This window comes from Tamandua tetradactyla, chromosome 26 (genome assembly GCF_023851605.1).
Source record: "Tamandua tetradactyla isolate mTamTet1 chromosome 26, mTamTet1.pri, whole genome shotgun sequence".
NCBI lineage: Eukaryota > Metazoa > Chordata > Mammalia > Pilosa > Myrmecophagidae > Tamandua > Tamandua tetradactyla.
The window spans coordinates 15074215-15083139 of NC_135352.1; the positions used below are offsets into that span (position 1 = coordinate 15074215).

Genomic DNA, 8925 nt, shown 5'->3' on the forward strand with positions numbered 1-8925 from the left:
CACTGTACGAGGACTCTGGACCAAGTTTATGAAAGTGACATGCCATTCTCCCGCTTGTCTTTGAGCATTCCAGAAATGCAGATGACCTCCACAGATCCTGGGCAAACACTCTGCCGACCCCTGGAGTCATTGCCAGCTGTTCTGGTCGGGGGGCGTCAGGGATCCAAGCACTTCAGAAATCAGTTGGCAGAGAGTGGGAGGAGTGAGATTTCCTCCTGGCACCAGCTGTGTTTGTTATCTAGGCTGGTTGCTGGGATCAGGCACCAGATCCTTGGTTCTGGAATAGAGGCGGCTCACAGTTTCCATCACCATCATGAGCTGCAGATGACTATTTAAAGCACCCAGGCACTTATTTTAAAGCCAGGCAGGAAGCATTGGACAGTGGGAGACAAACTGAACTGGGAGCTGGGAGTCTCGGTCAGTCACGGTGTGACCTTGAAAATCACTAAAAACACCTCTGAGTCAGTTTCCTCATTGAAAAAATGAGAGGGTTGTACTTGTTTGCCTCTAAGATTCCTTTCAGAGCAAAAGACATGCTTCCTTCTATTTCACTTCTATTTCTCCACTGAGAATCCTATGAGAGGGTTGTACTTGCTTCCTTCTAAGATTCCTTTCAGAGCAAAACATGCTTCCTTCTATTTCACTTACATTTCTCCACTGAGAATCCTACTTTGGTCTTCAAGTGAGATACCTGCCCATTGCCTGCTCTCTTTCCTATCCTGAATCTTGGAGTTTGAAAGCTGTTTCTTAAGCCCATGAATCCAGACTTGAACCAGACCCCAGATTTTTCAACTCAGAAGACAGGTTTCCTTTTCTGTGCCACACAACTCTGGAAAGTTTGCAGCCAATTCCTATGAACTGTCCAGTCTGAATCATAATTTCCAGCTTTATGGCAGTGGAAAGGTGACAGTTTATGGAAAAAATGAAAAACAAAAAGCAAGTGTTGCAGGAGAGGTCATCTTTGCTATTTATACAGGATTTTCTGTGCTTCTTTATTTCTTTCTTCATTGTAAGAGGAATTAGTGTCTCACAAAATCTGGGAAGTAGAGATGAATTTAGAGAACAGGGTACAATTATTTTTAATCCCATACTTCCCTTAGAGAAATCCTGCTAGAATTTTGGTGTATCCCCTACTTTCTATGCAGTTTTTAAAATAACATACTTGAAATCATGCTGTTTCTATTATTTCATCTCCCCCCCCCACTCAGTGTTATATAATAAGCATTTCCTCATACCATTTAAGTCATTTATAAATAATATATTTTAATGTCTCCATAATATTGTATTTTATGGACATTGCCCTGAGGTTCAATAGTTAGGTTGTTTCAAGTTTTCTTCATCTTCTTGAATACGCCTGCACATAAATCTGTGAATTTCAGATTATTCCTTAAGATGCCTTCCTCGAAGTGAATTATTTAAAAATTAAAGAGTTAGAATAGTTTTAAGGCTCTTGATACCAGTTTTGGTCTTAATTTTTAATGTATATTTTATGATTTAATTTCACTATTTCTTCTCTTAAAGCATATCAATACCCATTTGAATCATAGGAAAATCTCACATTTTTAACATTTTCCTGGAAATATCAAACGCCAAATCTCCCTTTTCAAGAGTCCAGATCTTGGTCCTGAACTGTAACTCTTGCTTCATGAACACCTGCCCGATGTTGGGCCCCTGCCAGGCCCCAGTGACCCTCATTTTCAAAGTCACCGCGAAATGTGGAATTATAAAGGAAGCCGACAGAATGGCTTCTTCATTGTAAGAAACAGGAAATAGGTGGGTGCAAACAAACAAACAAACAAACAAACAAAACCCTCAACCTGAATTTATCAGAGTCCCAAGTCAATGTCCTGCATTTAGAGCACATTAAAATAGTAGAAGCAGTTATTACCAGGATTAGCTGTGAGGTTTTGGGTAAGACTCACAGCCTGGCTGGACACAGTCCCCTCTTGTATAGAATAAGAAGAGTGAATGAAGGGATTGTGCTGGTTTGAAACTGTTGTGTACCCCAGAAAAGCCATGTTCTTTGATCCTCATTCAATATTGCTGGGTGGGAGCTTTTTGATTAAGTTATTTCCATGGAGATGTGACCAATTGTGGGTGGTAACTTTTGTTTAGATGGTTTCCATGGAGATGTATCTCCACCCATTCACGGTGGGGTTGCTTACTGGAGCCCTTTTAGAGGGAACCATTTTGGAAAAAGCTTTAGAGCAAACACCCAGCCTGAGACTTTTGGAATTGCAGAAAGTAAACACCCCCCAGGAAGCCGTTTTGAAAGAAGAAGCCAGGAAAGAAAGCTAGCAGACATCGCCGTGTGCCTTCCCAGCTGACAGGAAAACCCCTAACGTCATCGGCCCTTTCTTGAATCAAGGAATCAAGGCATCTCTGGATGCCTTAGTTTGAAAAGATTTTATGGCCTTAGCACTGTAAACTTGTAACTTAATAAATTCCCTTTATGAAAGCTAGCCCAATTCTGGTATACTGCATTCCAGCAGCATTTAACAAACTAATACAGAGATTTACTATGTCTTTTCAGTTCCAGCATCAGAAGAGCCTATGTACCTTCCCAGCCACATAGGATTATGAAGTAGTATCTTAAAGGTATTTTGAAACAACTTTGCATTGGCAGTTTTCTTTGAAATCTATGAAGCAGGAGGGGGGGAACTGTTGCAGAATTGAGTATAGCTTAAGAATCCAAAATCAGACAGACCCAGAGTTTTGAATCCCAGCTTTGCCAATTATCAGTCATGTACAGCCTTAGGCAAATTACATAAATTCATGGGGCCATTGGAGGATTGAATAGGTAATGCATCCCTATGAGAACTGATAAGTCTGCATGCCCATATGACCCTGACTCCTGGTCCAAAAGGGGAAACTGAGACTCATGGAAATTATCCCTTGACCAAAATGACACAACAGGTTAGTAACGAGAGCACAAATTCCTTCTGGTCTATTTAGTCCCAGCGTCCCCCGGCATATAATTCAGGAAATAGCTAAGTGAAAACAGTGCCTTCTAATAGAAGGTTAAGCAAAGATATCGGTTTACCTAACTATGATCTGATGTCAGTTGCCAGAATTACGTGTGTTCAAGCATGTTCTACAGAAGCAAGATGGGAAAGCCACGATTAGAAACTCACTGTGTAGAGGATAATGTCTGGGCTCTTCTGGCTGGTGTTCGAGAACTCCATTAGCTCAGCCTCAGCCTGCCTTTGATTGCTCACCTCCAGGCACAGCCCGCCATGGGCTCAAGGTTTCAGCTAAAATCCATAGCCCGTGCTTCTCCTATCACTCTTTGCACCTCGGCTTAGCTTAAGCAGCCATCTCCTTCTAGAAAGTCTTACCCTGGCGCTGCTTAGCACGTCCTCTTCATCCCCCAAGGCTGGCCCACATGCTACAGCTTTCTAGATGCAGGTTTCTGCTCTTCCCCAGGCACACTGGTAGCTCCCTGCCCTTGGCAGAGTTACCAAGGCACCCACTGTTTACCCCCATGTTTCACAATATGACCAATGTGATTCAGCTCTGGGACATGTGGGTGCAGGAAGTCTCCTTCCCCTGCTCCTCCTCCGGCAACCCCAGCAAAGTCGGTGGTGGAGCAGACCTTCCCATGGCTGGGTAAGTGTTGCCTCTGCAAGGCCTCCTAAACCCAAAGAGTCTGAACCTCAATGCAAGAGTGTAGTGAGAAGGAAAACTGATCTCTTAAATAGATTGCTATGCTACAATCATTATTTGTATTTTCTCCTCTCTGTTCAGTGTGCAGTGTGTCTTCATCTCTGGCACTTGGATGCCTGTTGCAGGTCTATCAGTTTTGGGGTGGTAGGTGTCCCATGGTTCCTTGAATGTCTCTGACAATGAGTCAGCCATTTACTAAATGGCCATGCATGTGTCCAGCCACATGCTCTGGAGAATAAAGGAGATTCATGTGCTCATTCAGCTGCACTCAGACCCAGCCACAACACTCAGCTTCTTTAAACCTCGAGGTAGTCACTGCATAGGGCTGCCGTGGAGACAGGAGGCCGTGCAGTGGCCTCTGCAGTTCTTCACACCTGCAGTCCAAGCTTTGCCCCCTCTGTTCATTTTCAGTTTAAGACCACTCCTTCTCCTTTGTGCCTGTCTAAGCTCCTCCATCTTACATAGATCCTTCTGTTTCATGAATCCTTTCAGCACACATAGGCTCCAAATACACAATCTCTTCTGTTATACTGTAATGTTTTTGTGCTTTCATATCTTAACTCCTCTAAAAGACTACAAAGCTCCCTCAGAGGGAGTTTTTGTCTTCTTTTAAATTCCTTAGAGTACTTGGCATGTTGCTAGGTACACAACAGGCACTTAATAAATGATTCATTCATTGGTGCCGACATTCTTCAAGTTCCAACATGTGAAATTGGGATCCTTGAATCTTGGTCTGGACCCACAGCCTTGGCATCTCCAGAGATCTTGGGGATATATAAACTGGCAAGTCCTGCCCCAGAATTAATGAATCAGAACCTGCATTTTAACAAGATCCCCTGTGATTTGTGTGCATCTTGAAGTTTGGAAAACACTGCACTAAATGACACTAATTGTCAAAATTTGGTCTTTTACTCCTCACTTGGTGTACTGTTTCGGCTTTCCCCATACCGGCTATCTGCACCCCTATTCTCTCCTCAACCTCTCCCCTACTCCCAGCATAAAATAAAATAACCATTTTATTTCCAGTATCCTCAATTATTTCACTCCCCTGGTCTTTCTATTTCTGCATACAAAATGTCAACAATTCACCTTCTCCATGCTTTGCTTGTTGTTTGTTGAGCTCCCAGCACCTACCATGTCTCTGATACATAGCAGCATTTCCTATGCTGTTGAATAAATACACACCTTGTCATCAAACTGCCATGAGAGAGGAATATATGGAGATGTTTGAACTCAATCTTTTCCTGAATGATGCATAGCATAGCTCTTTTTTTTCACTTTTTCTCACACCCAACTGAACAGAAGGAAGTCATTGGCCAACAAAAATGAGGGGTGGAAGTGAAGTCTGGGTTCTCCATTTGCAGCATCAGCTGCTAAAATAGAATTTGAGAATTGCAGTAACCTTCATGTTAAGCCTAATTAAAAAGTTCGACAAGTATATCTCACTTTAATAAACATAAAAAATAAATCACTCAGGTGCACGGGTGGTTCAGTGGTAGAGTGCTCACTTTACATGTGGGAGACCTAGGTTTGATTTCTGGACCATGCATCCAAAAAGATATAATTAAAAATAATAAATAAATTTAGTAGATTGAAATGTTAGTGATCAATGAAAGGGAGGGATAAGGGATATGGTATGTATGAATTTTCTTCTGTTTTCTTTTTATTTCTTTTTCTGAATAGATGCAAATGTTCCAAGAAATTATCATGATGATGAATATGCAACCATGGGATGATATTGTGAATTACTGATTATATAAGTAGAATGGAATGATCATATGTTAAGAATGTTTGTGTTTGTTGTTATATTTTTTGAAAATTAAAAAATTAATAAATAAAAAAATTAATTAAAAATGGTTGAAAAGTGTCTCTAAACCAATAGTCTTTAAAGGGGCTTTTAAAATTATACTTACTTATATCTTGATAAAAGTAAAGGTATTTTGAAATTCAGGTGAGACTTCTGTTTAGTATGAGTTGCTCTGTTTTATGAGGATTCCAGGAAAAAGTGGGTTTGGGATCTGAATTATAGGGAAAATTATCTCAACTCCCCATCACTTTTTTTCATAGCAGGAACTAAACAGTTAAGCACCACTGCTGAAGATATTACTTTTGGCTCAAATTTCCTACCTACAGTTTGATTTACAGTGATAATTTTCTTTAGACATTTTAAAAAGCAATTGTTCATCAAGGAAAAGAGATATATTGAACAGTGTCTTCCTTAATGCCAAGAGCCAATAATAATTTGATTTCTATTCATTTTTCTTAAATCTCTGATTGCTTGCACACTAACTTTCTCCCCCAATCAATTAGTCTAACAATTCACATCAATATTTTATTTTTAATGGTTGACTACTCATTTCATTAAAAATGTAAGTGCATTAACTCCATGTGAAACTATTCCACTGGGATGGGCTTGTTAAAATATTCATAACATAAAAATTAATAAATCTGAGCCCAGCGTTTGCATTGTAAAAAGTCAAGTGAATTCCCAGTGCCTGTCCATGCAAAAAAAAAAAACAAGCAACTTTCAGATGTATTTGGTCCTACATGAGATTCACTAGATTAAAAACCTGGAGTGTCATCTTTTTATTGATTCTCTTTTACAACAAAACAATGCAACAGAAATGCTGCAAGAAGAAGGTACACCCCCAATAACTCACTGCTGCTCTTGGCCTCATCCAAATATAACTAGCTTCCCCTTTCACACTGCCCTCCACCAGGATTCTGACCACTAAATCTGTCTTTCTAAAATCAAAGAAGTTGAATTCTGGGTATGCATAGCATTAACTTTATTATCATTTTATCCAATCTCTCTCTTTTTTGCCCAACAAACTAAAGCTCATGAATAATAATGGTGTAGAGCAAGAGCGCTAGGGTCTAGGGAAAACCTTTTCCAATGAGCCTCCTTCCCAGAGGAAGGAGGGATATATTTCAGAGTAGATAAAGGTTATTCATGAGTATATACAGCTGTAGAATCAGCAACTTGCACAGGTCTATTCATTGGGTTAGGAGGTGGAGGAAGGTAACCAGTTCAGGGCTTCAGAACACCATTCAGAATAGACAAGGGCACTGAGCTAAGCAAGGCCTGCCCTTCCCAAGAGTTCCCCCCAACTTGACATGGGATGGCTCTTTTCTCACGTTCAGCATCAAATCCTTACTCTTAGCATACATGTCTAGGTTAGACTGGAAAGGCCTCTGCTACAAATATGAATGGGTCTCCTGGGAGAATGGGAAGAACCAGTCTTACCTCCACTGGTATGGATGATTTTTTTTTTTTCTAACTGGGTTAATGGGAAAAACACAAAGATTGGAGTCAGGAGTTAGCAGTTCTGATCCTTAGCTGTCAAGTTGCTAAGTTATCTTCCAGCTCTAAAATTAACCTAGGTCTGGACCAGCAAACATGATACAAAAGCACTTTTCCCCATCCTTTCCATAGGGACCCAGATCACATTCTTTCCTTTGGAGTCGAGATGGAGCCTCAGAATCTTTCTGTACCCACCATTCTTGGTGCCCTCGACAGCATGATAAGAATTGGTCCATGAGGTGAAACCTACTCACCATCAAGGGGAATGATTAACAAAGGAGAAGCAATTCACGGTCATCTGAGCCCAACAAGGATAACTTCCCAGCGCTGGAGTCATCTATGAGGCCTCTGACATTGGTGGCCAACCCCCCTGACTTGAGGCTGAAAGGAGTGGAAGAAGCCATCAGGACAACAAAGTTGAGAATTCTTAAGTTTGCTTGAAATGATCCCCGATATTCAGCATAGACAATTCTGTGTTTAGAGCTCAGAGATGTAGAGCTATGTTTGTGATTCCAGTCACACTTTATACATTCTTCTTCTGGACCAAGCAAGAAAAGAAAATACATCCACACACTGTATTTATTTGATTTTACTGAAATCTGATAATCTTCTGTTGTTCTACTACTCAGGAGGCACATGTGGAATCCATATAAACAGTGGAGAGACAGATGTTGTACAGCTTCTCCCTGAAAATGTGCACAGAGGCTATGAATGTATAAAACATACAAGGAACCAAATGTTTAGAGATTATGTATACATTATCCAGCTGAAAAATCCTGGAGTCATCTACTCCAGAGTATCTCAAAGTGTGGTCCTTAAACCACCTGCATCGGAATCTCCTGGGATGTCTGAAATGAAGAATGCAGGGTCTCATTCCGCCCTCCCATACAGTCTCTTACACATTTCCAACAAGTCTGTCCCTGGGTCATTGAAGTTCTATGACTGGTAGGCAAATGGCCTGGAGGGACAAAAATATTGCCTTGTGATGCAGGGGACCTATGCATGTGTATCTAGCTATAGATCTGTATTTAATAGGCAAATAGACATGCATTTTAGAGCTATCAGTGGTTTTATTATTATCCATAATAATTATTACCTGTATTAATTATCTATATATTTTACTATTGTATGAGCAAAGAGTGACTTTAATTAAGTTTGTGCTGCTTTTCTGCTTTAGGTCGGCCTCCCGGATTTGCAGCACATTATGTTTAGCTATAGCAAAGCATCTTAGAAGCATCCTTCGTTACATCTGGACTTGCTTCTTTTCCCCCAGTCAATTACAGCCTCTTTGCAGTTTTTAGACTGTAACTTTGATGCAGTTAAAAGGTCTTGATTTTCTGAAATGCAGTAATTTAATGAAGAAGAGAGTGAGCTACAGTTAAAATGAACAATAGCCAGACTGCATATTTATGCCCTTCTCTTTTCACCCGGAGGCAGCCCACAAATTTAAGCTAATATGATTAAACGGAAGCACAGTGGATCTCTTTATCATTACACAAAAGGCCCTTTGGAGAGGTAAATTATGGCCCCTGTTTAGTTGCATTAAAATCACTACATAAAAGGCATAGGTAGTAATTAAGTAATATACCATACATGTCAGAAACTGAAAGGAGAGTTTCAAGAAGGTAAATGCACTAAAGGTCTAAACTTGGCCAGAGCTCCGTGCGCAGAGCCTTGATTTGTAGACTGCAGCACTGGGGGTATATGATAAAGGACTGAGAAGTTGGAGAACTTTCTAGCTTCAGTTCAGGACTAAAGAATGGATGGCTGCTGTCCTTGGAGGACTTGACGGAACCAACCCACGCCAATGAGCTGGGTTGGCAGCTAGCCCGTGAAGCAATCAGTGGCCATGGGATTCAAAATGCTAAGCCAGGCTCCTGAAAATGCTGGTCACCCAAGGCTTTGTGGCACTTAGGACAATTTTCTCCCACAGAGCTTATTTCTCCTTGGCATAA

The 8925-nt window shown here is 40.8% G+C and overlaps 1 long non-coding RNA gene across 1 annotated transcript; it reads left to right on the forward strand.

Moving 5' to 3' along the window:
- Positions 1–3497: 3497 nt before the first annotated feature.
- On the forward strand, positions 3498–8247 carry LOC143669737 (uncharacterized). Its single transcript, XR_013169024.1, has 3 exons — positions 3498–3609; positions 7103–7386; positions 8148–8247. It is a non-coding gene; the product is annotated as an uncharacterized LOC143669737 (long non-coding RNA).
- Positions 8248–8925: the final 678 nt, after the last annotated feature.